The sequence below is a fragment of the Schistocerca americana genome, chromosome 2 (assembly GCF_021461395.2).
Source record: "Schistocerca americana isolate TAMUIC-IGC-003095 chromosome 2, iqSchAmer2.1, whole genome shotgun sequence".
Lineage (NCBI taxonomy): Eukaryota > Metazoa > Arthropoda > Insecta > Orthoptera > Acrididae > Schistocerca > Schistocerca americana.
The window spans coordinates 389202017-389220615 of NC_060120.1; positions in this window are offsets into that span (position 1 = coordinate 389202017).

Here is an 18599-nt window from a genome sequence, read left to right on the forward strand (position 1 = left end):
GCCTCACTAAGGCCGCCCAAGGGCTACTACTACAGTGGATGACTACTACCTACAGATTATGGCTTGGAGGAACCCTGACAGCAATGCTACTATGTTGAATATGGCTTTTCGTGCAGTCATAGGACATCGCGTTACGACTGAAAGTGTGCTCAATAGACTGCATGATGCACAATTTCACTCCCGGCGTCCATGCCACGACGAGGTCCATCTTTGCAACCACGACACCATGCAGCTCGGTACAGATGGGCCCAACAACATGCTGAATGGACCACTCAGGCTTGGCATGACGTTCTCTTCAGCGATGAGTGTCGCATATGCCTTCAACCATACAATCGTCGGAGAGCTGTTTGGAGGCAACCCTGTCTGGCTGGACGCCTTAGACACACTGTCCAGAGAGTGCAGCGAGGTGGAGGTTCCCTGCTGTTTTGGGGTGGCATTGATGGGGCCGACGTATGCCGCTGGTGGCCATGGAAGGAGCCATAACGGCTGTACGATGCGTCAATGCCATCCTACGACCGATAGTGCAACCGTATCGGCAGCATATTGACGAGGCAATCGTCTTCATGGACGACAATTCGCACTCCCATCGTGCAAATGTTGTGAATGACTTCCTTCAGGATAACGACATCGCTCGAGTAGAGTGGTTAACAAGTTCTCCAGACATGAACCCTATCGAACAAGCCTGAGATGGTTTGAAAAGGGCTTGTTATGGACGACGCGACCCACCAACTACTCTGAAGGCTCTACGCCGAATCGCCGTTGAGGAGTGGGACAATCTGGACCAACAGCGCGTTGGTGAACTTGTGGATGATATGCCACGACGAATACAGGCATACATCAATGGAAGAGGACGTGCTACTGGGTGTTAGAGGCACCGGTGTGTACAGCAATCTGGACCACCATCTCTAAAGATCTCGCTGTATGGTGTTACAACATGCAATGTTTTTATGAACAATCAAGAGGGCGAAATGATGTTTATATTGATCTCTATTGCAATTTTCTGGGCAGGTTCCGGAAATCTCGGAAATGAGGTGATGCAGAACTTTTTTTGATGTGTGTATGAGAAATGAACTGCTCGTATTTCGGATAGCACTACCACGGACTCCGGAAACTCACCTCTGCTCCAAGTCAGCAGAGTACTGCAAAATAGCCACAGTCGGACAGCAGCTTATACCAGCGTCCACACCACTTTAACCTCCGACCCCGACTCTATGAAAAAATTCCTTCTTCTTGCCTAACTCCCATCCTCCAAACATCACAGATGAAGGGGCTTACTCTATACTGTTGCCAACACGACGGCCGAGAAATGCCACAAAATTTCCTGGAAATGGGAGAAAAGGTAGCAGATTTTCCCCGTTCTGTGTACGTCATGCACAGTTTCCTTGACGAACTTGATATTCGACTGAAACCAAGTTATTTCTGTTTGGCTGGCTCGTCCACGGCGAATCGATGCAGTCTCATTGGCTGATTCATGATTCTGAAGCGAAACAGACGCGCCGCTCCAATGCTATCTGGTATCTGGGCGTCGGTTCTCAAGACGCCGGCACACAGCAGTCTTGTTAACCATCGCTTATCTACAGGGGGTGGCGTGGCAGGTGACGACTGTAGTTCCCTCAGTGCCGGTCACCAAGAGACAAGAAACGGCAGTGTGGGGGTTTACAGAGGTACGCCTAAGTTTAGGCCACCGACGAGCGAGCGTGGCTTAAGTGGTAAGATTTGCCGACGACTTTCTTTTGTCGCTACAGAAAGACCCTCAACGCAGATCTTTTCTCTACCCACTATAAAATAAATAAATAAAAATTAAAATATAATATTAATTATTGTATATGGATGATAGTGATTGGTTGTAATTAATATTTTCTTATCTGGAACGTGGACGTTTAATTATTAGGTATCAGACGCTTGACAATGGCTTTTTCGTAAATGCAATGTTATTCGTAGTTGACCGTGATATAAGACTCAAATAATCGGACTTCGTATTTAAATCGTTTCCAAAGACTGCTGCGGTAAGTGCGGACTCAAAATCTCAATATTAGAATCATTTGCCAGCCGTGTCAATACGTCGTACAGAGGTGACTGTCTACTAAACAAAAAAAGTTTACACAGTTAGTTAAATCAGATATATTCAACGAATAAGCCTACAGTTAAATAATTCAACTTACTTTCATAAGTATAGAATCTTTACAGGGTCGAGTGCCTAGTGAGATTGCAACTCGCAGTGTTCTTATATAACATCAAATATGTCGGTGTGCCAGTTAATAAAATATACGTGCTTCCCGCACCAGTTATTGTACAAGACCTACTTCTTCTTAATGAAACATAAGAGTGTCGTAATTGTATTTTGTTTTATCAGCGGAATAGCGCTGCAGTTCTGTGCCATAGGCTTTATTTATTTGTCAGAGATTAATTATTTAATTGAGGTTTCGCGTTTCCGAGGAAACTCACGCACGGCATGCAAATGTGCCTTTATACCACACACGCAAACCAACAGACCACCACGTAAAAATGTAATGAATCGCTGTCACATAGTGTTTGTGATGACGATAGCTTCATATAGAAATCGCCCCTCATTTCCGCTAAATCTGTTTGTGAAGTACATGTTTAACTGTAACGAGCAGACAGTGGTGAGAAACAACATCAAATGTGCAGTAGAATAAACGTCTAAGTGCTCTTGGCGGCTCTCCTCTAACGTCTTTCTGTAACGAAACGTGAAAACGTAGATGGTTGACGAGCTGGTGACGTCAGAGCGTGGAATTTCAACGTTCCAATACACAGCGGAGCGTGAAACAAAGGATCTGGGACGTTACATCTTTGCAGCATGAAGAAGGAAGTGGCCAGTAAGACGCGACATCGTTTCACGGCAGAAGCACAGCATAGCAGCCACCATATTCTACGGCGTTAAACATCATATTTGGCGGGTTTTCTTTCTCAGAGTACATCGTATGAATGTGAGCTGTTTCAAAGCATCAGCAAATTGATGATCTCTCGAAAACGTGCCGTTTTAGATACGGCTTGTTACAATAAAAAATACAGGTGACTACATACTGGTAGATAGCCGCTTCCTGTAGTTGGTTTTAGTGATATAACTTTCTGTGCTACGAAAGTATACAATTTTAATGCAACGGCACAGTGATGGTCTATTAAAAGGTTATATTTCTTGTACAGTTTGCAAATAAAATATCAATTAATGACATTTGTAGATACAGTCATTTGACAGGGTATGTGAAATACAGAGAACTGGCAGCTGTGTCGAAATTGTCGCGCAGCTGATAGCACCGTAAACTGAGTCATGAGGGCAAGGACAGCAGTTGCCTTCGACTTCACCCAACTTTTTTTCACCGTTTGTTTTCTGAAAGATTCTGGGTCTTTCTTATTTATTTAATTCTACTATTATCACAGAAGTAGATGTTATTTATTATAAATGATGTATTTGCTGCAGTTCTTGTTGCATAGGCGAGGGACTGGAATGTTTCCCCAGTGGCCAGAAATCTTAACGTGACTTCCACCCTACGTCAGAAAGTTAACAAAGGTTACACAGTGGAAGTTTTTGCTATTACGAAAATTCCTCTAAAATATACCTGTATGTCTCTGGGTTTATGTACTGGCTAATGTTTGTCTCTTACAGGAAATTTTTTTTTTTAATGAGGACGACTAGCTTTGATCAGATCTCCTCTTCCATTCGAATGTATGACGGAACGAACCTTGATATTTAAATCTATGTGATGAAGTATGTTTCTCAGACAGCAGGGTGTCAGTGCAACATCGTGAATGTGGATAATATTAGGGTTGCCCAAGAAAGTAATGCGCCGCATTTTATCACAGCCGAAAACAATGCTAAGAATGTGAAACGTTACGTATGTGTTATTTGAAGTCTCCTGAGTGAACGCGCCAAGTTTCCGTCACTTCCGACGGATAGTATAGTTGCAGGACAAATTCAAAATGGCGTCTATAGGTGACGTACTTTTCAAGTAACGTGCCGTCATTGAATTTCTTGCTGCAGGGAGAGACACTTTGGGGAATATTCACAAGCGCTTGTGCAAAGTCTACGGAGCACCTGCTGTCGAGAAAAGTACAGTTAGTCAACGAGCACGGAGGGTGAGGTCATCAGAAGGTGGTTCGGCGGTGCTCCACGAATTTTCAGCGGTCGGGGAGACCATCCATGGCTGTCACACCTGACATGTTTCAGCGAGCTGATGTTATCATTCACGAAGACAGACACATTACTACACGGCAGTTGGTGCTGAATCTGTCAATGATGAGGTGATTCCGCAGTGAAGTATTGGCTCCGCTGCCAGGACAAGGATTGGTACCAACAGGGCATGCACGCCCATGTTTCGCCTTGGAGGAAGACCATAGAGCGGGATGGAGATTACCTGGAGAAATAGGTTGTGTAGATAAAACATTATTCTTTCATGTGTGTGATTCTCATTATGTTCAATAAAGAATTGTTGAAGAAAAAAATGCGGTGTATTAGCTGCTGGGCAACCCTCGTATGAATGCGCAAACTGACCTTATACTGTATACTCCAACTATGTTAAATATAAGACCGTAAATGGGATGGAAATGAAATTGAGTTAACTAATGACTTCTAAAACTATGTATCAGATCGTTGTACAGCAATATCTAATGTTCCTCTGTCAGCAATCAGCTGTTGAAGCAATTGACGAATCCAGAACCTTCTTCATGATTTTCTCCGCTCTTCTTCGACAATCGCTAACGCAGATAACTTAGCTATTTTACACGCGTGCATTTTCAGTGTGTTTTACGGTCCAAATAAAACCTACAACGGAGAGGGAAAAATGACATTAATCAGCTCGTTCAGTGTGGCGACAGCGCTGTCTCTCGATAGGTCGTATGTCCCGTCTGCGTCGACGTTAACGCTAGTTGCCTCGTCCTGTGAGAGGACGGCTTAACGCTTTGTGAAGAATTTTCATCTACACGAGCATCACCGCTTCATACAGAACTAATAGATTCTAGGGTGTCCTGATATCAGCAGTGCGTAAATCTTACCAGCCAATACTATGTCCACTATTTTGGCATAGATGTTATTCTCAGTGAAATTAGTTCCCTTTTTGGGTTGTAGAGTACACCACAAAACACACTGTCAAAGTTGATTCGCTTCTTTGCTGCTCTTGCTACCAGTCATGTACGCCAATAGCAGAACCGGCTCCACTCCATTCGTTTAAACGACCGCGAACTCCGTTTCCTGTGACCGGCCTCTGAATGTCCATCGGCTATTCACTAAATACGCTTAACCTCAAGATATAAAAGTGGCAGGAAGAGAACCCCCTTCTACCGAAAGTAGTTTCCATTAAGAGGTTGCTTGCTTGCTCGCAGCTACTCTACAGCCTAGGCATATGGCAAATTAAGTTTAGGCAAAGGATGGCAAATATGATGGCAACATAGGTTACAAACAATTTGCAATAACGTATTAAAAGAAGTTATACATTACGTAATTTTAGCGAGAATGTTGAGCGTGACAATATGTTCAAACTCAATTCCACTGAACTCTCTAGCCTGTTCTTGAAACCAGTAAACGATAACTAACATAACATTTAAATTGCGCTGTAGAGTGCTCCTGAGTGGTAAGTGTAAAGGTCGGGACGCTGTCCTCAGATATGGTGTTGATATTTTCGAGCAAACTACTGATACGCTCTGAGTGTTGAAAATTGTTCAAATGGCTCTGAGCACTATGGGACTTAACAGCTATGGTCATCAGTCCCCTAGAACTTAGAACTACTTAAACCTAACTAACCTAAGGACATCACACAACACCCAGTCATCACGAGGCAGAGAAAATCCCTGACCCCGCCGGGAATCGAACCCGGGAACCCGGGCGTGGGAAGCGAGAACGCTACCGCGCGGCCACGAGCTGCGGACGCTCTGAGTGTAGCCGTATGTCCGCTTAAGTCAGCATTTGCGGGATGGATGTTCACTTGTGAACAGTTTGTTTGATGTAGGCTGGGAGCATAACATTCTGTGTGGTGTGTAGACTCTATGGCGTCCGAAAACAACTCTGTTGAGCCTCCGTATGGTCTGGCCCTCGCAGTGTGGCTGTGTACTGTATCTTATGTTCTACAGGCCAATACAGGAGACATCTCCTAGGAGCACTCTAGTCGGAATCTCTCCATTTAACTAGAACTGCTGGCCAGCTTTATCGAGAGCATACCTCAAAGTTGCTGGATCGCTCAGTCCAGCCTGGGTCGCCGGGTGTTGCTCAATACCTTTACCTGATAGAACAGACGGAGGACATTAAACAAGTAAGAAGGGCGGCTCGTTTTCTATTATCGATAAATAGGCCGAGAGAGTAGAATGTACACGATAATGGATTTGCGGTGTCAATCATTAAAGCAAGGACTGTTTAGTTATGACTAGATACGTTTAAGGTGTTTCTGACTGCAAAAATATTTTGTTGCCTCCCACCTACATAAGGAGGAATAACCATCGAAATACAATAATAGAAAGCAGAGCTCGCACAGAAACATTTTGTGGTTAATTTAGGCCACAGAAAATGAAGATAATTCAGAAGCCTTCTTATAGATCTTCATAATCTTTGGATGAATTCCAATTAATGATTATCCATCAAAAACGAATAATTTTACGACGCTACGTAATTTCAGTAACTGTATTTGAAAGAAACACACCGTGCACGACTATTTTAAAACGACACACAAGCACAACTGCTGCACACACAACTTACTTTACTGTGTAGAAAACAGAAGCGTAATGAATAATATTTTCACTGAAATCATTATTTCCGCGTCAGGACGAAAAAAATAACAGATTTGCTCTCATAGCAACGATGTTGTTTGTAACGATCCTGACAGCACTACTGCTACTTTTTGTTCCTGTCAGCATGCTATGGTTCATGGTATGTTAGACTTAAACAAATGAAGAGGGAAATCCGGAGTCCATTGTACACTCTCAAGGAAAACCATCCTTTAGCTTACAGGAGAGTGATAGGTATTACATACATCGGTATTTTCAATAACTGACCCAAAATCAACACGAATTCTCGATGGAAAACGAAATTCAGGTTGGCTCATCCTGTTTTTGCTGAACGTTCGCCAGACGAAATGCAATAACTGCCGCTTGCGAAATCGTCACTGCCCCTCGTCACCGTCCGGGACTCGCCCATCGACGCCGGCTCGGATGCATCACTAGTTAATTAAAGCGAGTATTGCGGGTCTCCGGAGACGGAAACCGCCAATGAGTCGCCTTGAATACGAAACGACTGGGTGGATGGTAATGTAAACAGACAGCGGCAGCCCGCTTCGCAAAACGCCACGCGCGTCAGTGGGCGCTCCCGCCCGACCTAAGTGCTGGAGGTAGGCTACCAGCAATGCAGATGGGAGCCTGCTTGAATTTCATCCGCGTGGACCGGGCTGTAAAATTTAATCAAAATGGCTGCTGCGCGCCGGACCGTAGGAACAGCAGCCCAGGCATCCGTTGACAAAGCGGCCGCTGTCTGCTGGTCGAGGTACTAGCAAGTACATCGTCCACTCTCCAGTGAATTCGCTGAATTGCTGAGTCGCAGTTGTCAACACTTTATTCAAGTAACACAGCGTTTTAGTGGAATTTAGGTATCAACATATGTACATTGCAGCATTGTAAGTACCTAGGCTACAAATAAACTGTTTGTGCTTAGTGGAACTGGCTTAATATATTGAGGTAGTAAATTTATTGAGACTAGTAAAATGTACTGTGAGTTCACGCTACTTGAGTAATCACGCATCAAGAGTATTATTACCAATTAAAATTTGGCCACTATGCAGCTCACAGTAAAATAGAATAAAAAAACTTAACGGTAATTTGTCTGCAGCATATTCCTGATAGACTATTTATTGTAACAGCGACCAAAGGAATCAGAAGAAATATTATTTGCATTACTAAACGGTCACACGTACATTTTTTCCAGTGACTATGGATTTCAGTAACAAGTACCACTATCAGCCCATCTCCTGGCGCCCTGGCGAGCAATTGTCACAGACGTTTTCCCAAGTAGATGTGTCATTATGTAATAAATTTACAGTTGATATACACATGTTTTTGGTTTGTTAGTTTTTCACTCGACTGTTTGCAATTTCACTCTTACATATAACTAGTAAAAATCGTTTAACATTTATTAAAAACTGTATTCTCACTTTTGAGCTGAAAACTATCACAGACGATTGTGAGATTTACGACTAGACCCTAGTTTTCCGTTTTGTTTTCTTTTTTTTTTTAATCTTTTGTGATCTACAGTTCGAAAACTTCATCTGACTTGATGCTCAGGAGGCATCACAGACACAATGTAATTAAGTAGTGTGCAATGCTATTGAAAAAATTGGAGAAACCCTTTTTTCAGAGAGTCTATCATTTTGAAATATAACATAAACCTAATGCCATAAGTAACAAACTAATTTACGTATGTTGCACAATAAAAGAATAAATTTTTTTTAGTACCGTAGTAGACGTTAGATTCAAGCTTCCATCGGCAATGTACTAATCGATTTCTGTTCGGTTCCGGTTCATGTTATTTTTCGTCCATTATTTTCCTTCTTCTTCATCTGCACTTCAAGGCTTAGGCAATACACCTGTCCCGACTTCACATAATTAACTCCATATCTTTTGCGGCCAACCTACAACTCTTCTTTCTGAGGGCTTGACTTGTTTAGAACAACCGGAATTCTGTCTTGATCCATCCGCTTCAAGTATTGTCTTCATTCTCCAGTGTGTTCTTCAATATTCTCATTTAAATTATTAATTCCCAATTTTGGTCAGATGTTACCATTTTTTACGTGTTCCCTCCTTGAGCAATCTAAGACAGTTCCTAAGAATTTCATTTCTGTTGACTCTAAGTTACTTCTATCTCTTTTTCTATGAATCCGGCATTTGCTACCACAAAGTAGCACCGGCACCGCCACTGTTTGATTCAGTTTCAGTTTTGTGGATTTTCTAACATTTTTTTACGATCTCTTCATAGTTCCACATATCGTTGGTATTTGCTGTTTTTCTTTTCTATGTCTTTATGTAAATCCAGACTTATGTCACTGCCTAAATAATGAGAATGGAGAGTTGATCAGGTACCTTGTTTCCGATAACAATCTTAGACCGAACTGGGAATTTTCTGTCGTGAGCATAGCTTTCGCTTTACTGGCCAACGTGGACGAAATCGCTAACACACACCTCTGTGGTAGCGTTTGTCCCCGACGTAAGCCGGTTCGAATCCTGATGGTTGAAGAAGTTTTTACTGCCGGTATTTGGCCGGCAGGGGGAGAAGACGTGGTGGCGTAAAGTTTCTGCTTACCAGACTTTGCACCAATGTTCTGGTTCAAATGCCAAACCTTCCCGCAGTGTCTCATGAAGTGAGGGCATGCGACACTGCTGATGATGATCCTTCCGTTGGGTGGGGACGGTAAGCTTGGCGCTTGGTGCTTTTCGAGAGGCTATGTGTCGGCAGCCCTCTCCCTTGTCTCATCATGTCCAACACGAACATGACACTACACACACACTCGCATTAAAGTCACCTACACTTAGCAGACACACGTACGCACTCAGATCTCATACTTGGCGAGGGGAAGCTGCCTGCGGACGCGAAGGATAGAGAAAAACTCTCTAACTAGGCGGCTGACCTGCCCTTCGGGGTCTCCCAGCCATTCATGCCTTGTGATTTTACATTTGACTTGTGTTTTAGTACCAGTTATCTTTTTAGATTCTAATGACTCATATAATTTATAAACAGATTGTTGCAAGCCTAGCTCTGCATTTATAGCACAGCACAGCATTTAGAGCGTGGGTTCCTTTCATCCATCTTTTTCTTCCAGTTTCTTACGAGGCCTTCAATAAAGATGTTAAAAACAATTGGTGACATGCTACACCCCGGCCTGACAACTGAATTTCACAAACGCTTTTGATTGACGGTGTAAGATGCATTTGGTACCCTCGATTGTAAGTTATTATCCATAGTCTACTTCTAATAATTAAGTGAAGAGCTTTCTCGAAGTCAGTGAAAGCAGCATGTGTTTATAAGCTGAATTCTCGTCGTTTCTCTAAAAGCCTCTTAATGCTGAAAATATTATCGCTGCCATGCGTCCTTTCCCAAGCCCACTTTGCTTATCTCTCATATATGCCTATGTTCTTACCTCCATCCGATTATGTATTATTTCTGAATGCACCTTATGAATTATATTCGTCAACCTTATAACCTGCATATGTCACATGAATTTCTTTGCTGCTTTTTAAAAATAAAAATTGCTTTGGCGATTTTCCAGGCATCAGGGATTTTATAACGTAGTCAGCACACATCAAATAAATTTAGTTTTCACAGTACTGGTCTATACTTAATATGTTCGGCATTTATTCTATCCGCATCACAATTCTTGTTATTTTTTCATACTTTTTAGAATCTGTTGATCCTTATCCAAGGTTACTGAATCAACTTTCTTGTTGTAATAGGATACTAGTAGGGTGTCGGTTATAATATACTTATTGCAGTGGATTCACAGTGCCATAACTTCTTATACTGTTGCACAAGCTGTTCTCAATTTATTACATTAATTCTACCATTATCTCTTTGTAACTGATTTAAGTTATTTAACAATTTGTCTGCTAGTTCCGTTTTCATTGTATATCGTGTTTGGGTTTTGTAATTAAGAATTATGATTTGCTTTAATTATGATCTGATTAGCATGGATGCGGTTCTCCCTGTACTGCTGCCCTGTTTCTTGTAAAATGTTCTGTAGCAAGAGTTGATAAAAATTTTGTTTTTCTTTCACAGCCTCTTAAATTTCTGTGTTCCATATTCTTCTATTTCCTAGCTTTTTCTTCTTACCGATTCCTTCGAAATATCTGCTGTTTGTCTATAGTTTTTCATATTGCCCCTGCCCCACACTGCGTCCACATCACCTTCAGTAGTCTCTGTTGATACAGGTTTTGTAATGCTCTCCTCCTGCGATAAATATTTTGAAAACTTCTCCTGAAGAGGCTGGTTGCTTTTAGGAAATTTCTTGCATCTTGCTATTAAAGTTATTCTTCTTAAGAGAAGGTGTTCTGATTACACATCCTTCCCTTCATAAACACATACTCTTGTACTTGATTCTTCATTTTTGAGTTAACTTTAAAATGATCTGTTACTGATTTAAATCATCTTGTACTTCACGTATATTTATGAATTCTAAAAAACGAATCACATATTTTCAGTCGATTGTGCGTGGCGAACTACCTCTGTTCTCGGCCGTTATCATTAATGATTTGTTCTCCGCAAGTACCAACTACTTCTGGTACTGGTTGAATTCCTATTCTTTAGGCCACGTATACTATAACAACTCTGTCGTTTTCACTGTATTTAATTCCTTCTGGAAGCTGCTGGGTCTCTTCCTTCCCCCTTCATTCTGGTGCACGTTCATCAATTATAGTAAGATGAACCCTATCTGTATGGAATTTGCATGTGGCGATTACCCCATTTATGTACCTATAGCTGTCTACAGTGTTCCTCCATTTATTATTAACTAATATTGTTACACCACTACAGGTCCTTTGGTTTGAGGGACTATACTATATATCATTGTTTAATCCTCATATTATATTATCCTCTTTTTATTTCTGTTTAGTTTCTGTTACGATCACTACATCATTCATACATTCTTTCATTTTCTTATCCAGGCTCCACTCCTTTATTCCGAATACCTCTCATATTCCATGTTCCTATCTTTTCTTGATCTAGAATTCCCAGTCGTTTCACGTTAATTTCTCGCTAAAGTCGTTTTCCATATGATCCATCCGCCTCTTTCGAGTTTGTCGTTTTTTCCGAGAACAGGTTATCTACCTGTTGCCAGGTAAGGTTAATAGTGCGACATAAACTTCATAGTAGATAGTGAAGCAAAATAGTTTTCTGGTTACTTAACATGTCTACCAAATACAGTGCACAGAACTTCTACACAAATCCCCTGGGAACTGCGAAACTGATGTTATAGCCAAGAAGACTTCTTGTTGTCAATTCTCAGCTGCTTACATGAAATGTATTAGGAGTTGCGCATATGGACAATAATTAACTGTATAATGGGATGACGAAAGTGAAAATAAACGTCTACCCTGTACTGGAGATGTACGAATGCAGGTTGTAACCACATGTTTGACGACATATGGAAGTTTTGGTCTGGCCGTGGGGCGTGCTCGGATAGCCTAAGCTAAGGCGACAGCTCGCGCTAAACGGGAATCCTGGCTCGACTCCCATTCCGGCACAAATTTTCAATGCCGTCATTCCATCATATAGCTAATGCTTGTCCATATTCGCAGCTGCGAATACATTTCATGTATTTCATAACGCCTGTAGTTGCCGCAGTACCTGTTCCTTCGGACGTGTGTGCATGTCCGAAGGAACATTGCATTGTACTTCTGAACAACACGGACACTGCGGTATTGTACCTTAGCTATTTAGTTACTGCTGAACCGAAACGCAGCCACAAATCAGAAAAATAAACCAAAAGGAGAAGAGCAAGAAAGTAGTGACCTCAGAACATCTTTCGGCATGAAAGAATAAGACAATGGTGTCAGAGAGAGCAAAAATGGAAAATCAGTTGGCTATGATGATATAAGAACTGAAGAAATCAAACATTTTGTCTTAACAACAAAGAAATGGATTCTCCAACTCTCCAACAATTGTGTGGACAGAAGCCAAATTCTAAATATACGGGTGATCTGCCGAGTGATTGCTTTGGTCAAATCTTGCAAAGGAGGAACTAATAAAAAAATTAGACCAGTAGTATGTCACCTTTACAAATTACTGGAGAGATTGGTTTTAAATTGCATGTCATCTGTAATTGACCTCCTATTTATACCTCATCAGTCTAGACTTCGACCTGGCATAAGCTGTACCGGACAGCTGCTACATCTTAAACAGTTTATAGAAGATGAGCTTGTAAGGTGACAGGCGTGGTATTTGTCGACTCATCAGCAGCGTATGATACTGTCAATCCCCGGCTATTATTAGCCTACGTCTACAACCTGTCCAAAGATTTTAGCCTAACTAGGCTCATCCTTCTCTTTTGCAGGATCGCAGGTTCTTCCTCGACTTCCAAGATCAGCACATGGGATGGAGACTACAGAAACACGGTCTCCCGCAGGGAACTGTACTGGCGGCAATTCTGTTCAACATGTATACAAAAGAAAAACCCACAGTACCCAATAGCAGAACTTCTTGCATGCCGCTGACCTTGCTCCAGCCACACATTACACAGATTTTGAATCAGTGGAGAACACCCTCATTTGTCCTCTTAGACAAATTTCCTGATACTGCAACATAAACAACCTTAAACTAAATCCGTCAAAGACGCAAGTATGTGATTTTAGTTTCAGAAACAGCAAATCTGGTCGCAAATTAAAGATACTGTAGTATGGTCAGGTGTTGAACTTGAGCTGTGTGAGACTCCAAAACCTCTAGGAGTGACACTCTATAATCTCTTAATTTTTAGAAGCACTGCATGACCTGCCAGTCAACAGTTTGCACTAGGAACAACCTCCTAAGGAAACTGATCGGATCACATTGGGATAGTCAAGTTGAAACTCGACGAACCACTGTAGTGTCACTACGCTTGTCAGCGTCAGAGTATGCGTGTCCTGTTTGGGATAATTCAAAACAAGCCAAGCAGGTGGACGTAGCTCTCAATAACACCTGCAAATCAAAAGAGGCTGCTTGAAAACCGCTTCAGTCGAATGGCTTTACCAACTCGCTGGAATAATACCATCTCCTTTTCGAAGAAAAATAGCCGTCAATGAGGAAACAAAGAAAGTGGAGCAGGAGAGAACGCACGCTATGTGTGGGCACGAATAGCACTCGCGACGACTGAAGTCAATTAGGAGCTTACTAAGAACATTGACGACACTTGGAATCACTGCTGAAGAAGATGACTTGCTTCTGTTCAAAAATGTTCCTAAGCACTATGGGACTTAACATCTGAGGTCATCAGGCCCTAGACTTAGGACTACTTAAACCTAACTAACCTAAGGACATCACACACCTCCATGTCCGAGGCAGGATTCAAAACTGCAGCCGTAGGGCTGCGTCTGTGGAGGGCAACGACTTACCTTCCCCCTCACTGGAAAAGAGTTTCACAAATTCTGGCTCCTCGAGATTGGCTGAACAGACTGACATCTGGAGTTGGCAGATGAAAGGTTCATTTGGTGAGAAGGGGGTGCGCTGATCATAATGACATTCATTGTCACTCTTTATCATATGCTTCAAAGCCAACTGCGTCTAACCTCCTGCAAAGAACTTGAACTTTATCAAGGAGTAGAAAATAGATCGTAAGTGGCCAAGTTTAGGGCAAAAGTAACATAGCCAGAACTGTATATATATATATATAATATGTATGTTTGTGATAATCATACGAAGCGGGAGGAAAGTGTAGTGTACAGTCTTCCGACAGTAACTCAGTGCTTCCAACAATTTTAGGAAAAATAATGTTGTCGTATAGAAAAAAGTGAGCCAAGGTACGTGGCATTATTCCATCAGACGGTGGAACCTCTGGAGTCACCTATATCTGTAAACAATTTTAGGAAAAACAATGTTGTCGTATAGAAACAAGTGAGGCAAGGTACGTGGTATTATTCCATCAGACGGTGGAACCTCTGGAGTCACCTATACCTGCAAACGACACAACTGAGCACGGCCAGATTGAAGTACGAAGGGTTTTCCCTTGTTGATGTTACACATCTCCACCGAGGGAACGGTAGCACATCGTATGTCTTAGTTTTACAGAAAACCTCCAACGTCTTAAATGATGCTTCTCGATATGCAAATAACGCTGTTGCAGTTGAGACACCCTCGAAGTACAGCTGTTAATACCAAGAGAAATTTGGAGTAGGTGATTTAATATGAGCATGTCTGCTGTTGCCTTCGCCATATAAGTCGAGTTAACCAACCTTTTTATAAGGGTACAGTACAAAAACACTATTTTCTATACATAATCTTCATATTGTACGTGCTGTATTTGAATGGTTGATGAAGTGCGTTAATTATCTCAATAAGAAATCTCGTGACAGCAACTGATTTCACTTCACTTAAATGTATATCTCATGACGATACTTCTACAGTTAGTAATTCTTAGGCAACTGTAATTAATTGAAACAGGAACTTGTAGTTATTAATGTTGACGAGCACCGAATACGGATACATTCAAAAACTCGGTAACTATCCAAGGCTAAGTACTAAGTCTTTTCATCTTGTACATTACTGTGTACTTTTTACTCTCCTACGAAACTGGTGTGATATTTATAGTGACGGTAAGAGCACACTAACTGGAATAATGTTATCAAACGGTCTGACAGTAGAGCAGTGTTTATTATTTTTGTGTGATGTATATCTAACGCTAACTAATAAATCAGAACCAGTCCTGCGTAACTGCATTTCACCTGGTAATGAAATTCTAGCAGACTTGTATATCTGCGGGTTCCTTGATGAGTAATTACAATGCCTTTAAGGAAATCAACATTTAAAAAAAATGTTCAAATGTGTGTGAAATCTTATGGGACTAAACTGCTAAGGTCATCAGTCCCTAAGCTTACACACTACTTAACCTAAATTATCCTAAGGAAAAACACACACACCCATGCCCGAGGGAAGAGTCGAACCTCCGCCGGGACCAGCGGCACAGTTCATGACTGTAGCGCCTTAGACCGCTCGGCTAATCTCGCGCAATTAGCATTCAAAAGTCCTCAGGATGACATGATAATTTCCTTTCCTCGCATCACATAGACCTTGGCGCAGCGCGACTGCACATGGTCGAACATTTTGGCGCACTTCCGCCCCGCGTATAAAGTGATGGCAATGTAACAACGCGAGGCCGATACGCGCAGTGGACCATCTGCGCTCCGGGCCGTCCTCCGCGCGCAGTGTAATTTGTTATACAGTGCCGCTCCCGCCAGCCGGAGTGTCCATAAACAAGGGATAAAAGTGTGCCTGGCAGCGCCACTTTGCCACTTGCAGAGATGGCCGCTACAGAACACCCACTGCGGTTGGCAGCTTCGAGGGAGGGAGGAGTTTATGGCGGCGAGCCAGGCAGGTACAGCTTTGATGTTCGGCGCAGCCGACTGAGGTCAGTGCTGCAGTACCGCCGCGCCATATTCTCGCTTTTGTAGTGGCTGTATGGCGCGTATAGTTGGCAACTTCGAGGCCACACATCAGTGGGTATAGGCTCACATTTACCACAGTAGCAAAGAATTATTTGTAATTCCAAATTGGAGTGGTGAGAAAGGAAAGGAAAGGGGAAGGGACTGTCATGTTAGCGGCATCGGGACTTGGCGCGGAATCAGCGGTGACGAGTGAAAATGTGTGCCGAACTGGGATTCGAACCCGTGACCTCATGCTTACGGGGCATTGGTGTTAAAGAATGCGCCACCCGGACACGGAGTTTACCGCAACTGCGCGGACTATCTCGACCGACGCACACTCCCACCGAGCGCACAACTATCCACAGTCCTGACCATGTCCTCCATACTCGATACTTGGACATTTCTGCAGGCCAGACGTAATCGTGCCTCCGCAGTGAAGAGTGTGGATTCGTTCCCCGTCGACGAGAATCAGTTATATGAATGCGTGGTGTCTGTTGTTTCGGAGTCGGCCGCTGTGACCGAGCGTTTCAAGGCGCTTCAGACCGGAACAGCTCTGCTGCTACGGTCGCAGGTTCGATTCCTGCCTCGGGCATGAATGTGTGTGATGTCTTTAGGTTAGTTAGGTTTAAGTAGTTCTATGTCTAGGGGACTGATGGCCTCAGATGTTAAGTCCCATAGTGCTTAGTGCTATTTGAATCATTTATTGTTTCGGACATTTCCGAAAGAACAGACACCACCTATTCAGATAGGAAAGAATTATTCCATATAATAAGTTCAGTATTTCACTTCATAAATTCTCATTTGGCGTAGACAGTCCATCATTCACATAGGAAGCAGATTGCGTCATACCTAACGTATGTGTGGTCGTAATGTAGGGTTCATTTTATGAATAACATTCTAACGACAATTGTTTCAAACTTACGGGCAGTGTCCCACAATAACAATGGCCATACCGTTCGGGAGCACTTTTCACAGGTTATTCTCCTTGCTGTGGTTACTACATTGTTTTTTTGCGTAAACAGTAGAAAAGTATTTTCACACAAAAACGCACGTGCATCATATACCAATGTGTAAATGGTATCATAAATATATTCCATGCACTTATTTGTTACGAGAGACATCCTGTAACTAAACAATGTGACGTAGAAAAATAGCTGTGTCTCTTTACAAAATGAGACTTTTACTACCTCTCAACGCAATTCCCATCATTATTAATAGACCTGTCCGCTTATATCATTATGTAATCAGCATATCACACTGTCTCCTATAATTTATTCATAGTTTCAGTTATGACGAATACATCATTTTTGGATTCTTTTAGTATTTTATCCAGTTCCACTTCTTTCTCCCACAGACTTCTCACATCCCATGTTCCTATCTTTCTTCGACCTAGAGTTTCCAGACGTTTATCCTTAATGTCATGTCGAGGTCGTTTGCTACATGATCCGTCTGGCTCTTTACTGTGAAGAATTCGAGTCTGTTGCTTTTTCCACAGAACAGGTTACCATCCTGTTGCCAGGTAAGTCTAACTCCAGTTATAGTATCCCTAACAGGACTGTAGACAGTGAACAGCAGAATGAAAGAAACATCGTGGTCTCGAAACCTAATAAAATGGTTCAGACGGCTCTGAGCACTATGGGACTTAACTTCTGAGGTCATCAGTCCCCTAGAACTTAGAACAACTTAAACCTAACTATCCTAAGGATATCACACACATCCATGCCCGAAGCAGGATTCGAAACTGCGACCGTAGCGGTCGCACGGTTCCAGACTGAAGCGCCTAGAACCGCTCGGCCACTCCGGCCCCCGGAACCTAATGCCATTGCGGTCGAACAACCAAGAGTTGACCAAGGGGGACCGATAGGATAGAAAACGGAAGAAGCCTGACAAAAGTAAATGGACCCTTGTCCAAACGATGAACTAGGTTGTTTCCTTATACTTGATGCAAAGAAGTCTTCCTCTTGTTATATTAGCCACTTTCCCAATAATTCTTTGACGTCATCGCTGTTGCTGGATTTTTTTCCGCGTAATGCCTTCTTTAGTGGACCGAACAAACGAAAATCAGAGGAAGTCAAATCTGGACTCTAGGGAAGATGAGGTAGTATCTCCCAATCCATTTTTCAGTGGATTGTTCTGTCAGCGAGGGGAAACCTTGTCGTAATGCAGTATCATATGTAATTATTTTCTTATTTATTTATTTTTTAGATCCGCCAGGTTTCTGTCTCATTACTTTCTTTGCCCTGTTCATTAGAATGTCTGATTTGTAGGAAATATTTCTTGTCCGCTGACCTTACAATTATGACGAATTATCTCAAAAGACGACACCTTGGACACCCAGAAACACGATCATCATGACTTTTCTCGATGATGCTTGGGTGTTGAATTCCTCTCGGCAAGCTGAGCTGGTGTGCTTCCTTTCCATGCTTTGTCCATTGGTCAAAACGGTGAACAGAAGTCTCATCACATATTAAAATTTTGTTTGGAAAAGCCTCACCTTCCATTTCATAGCG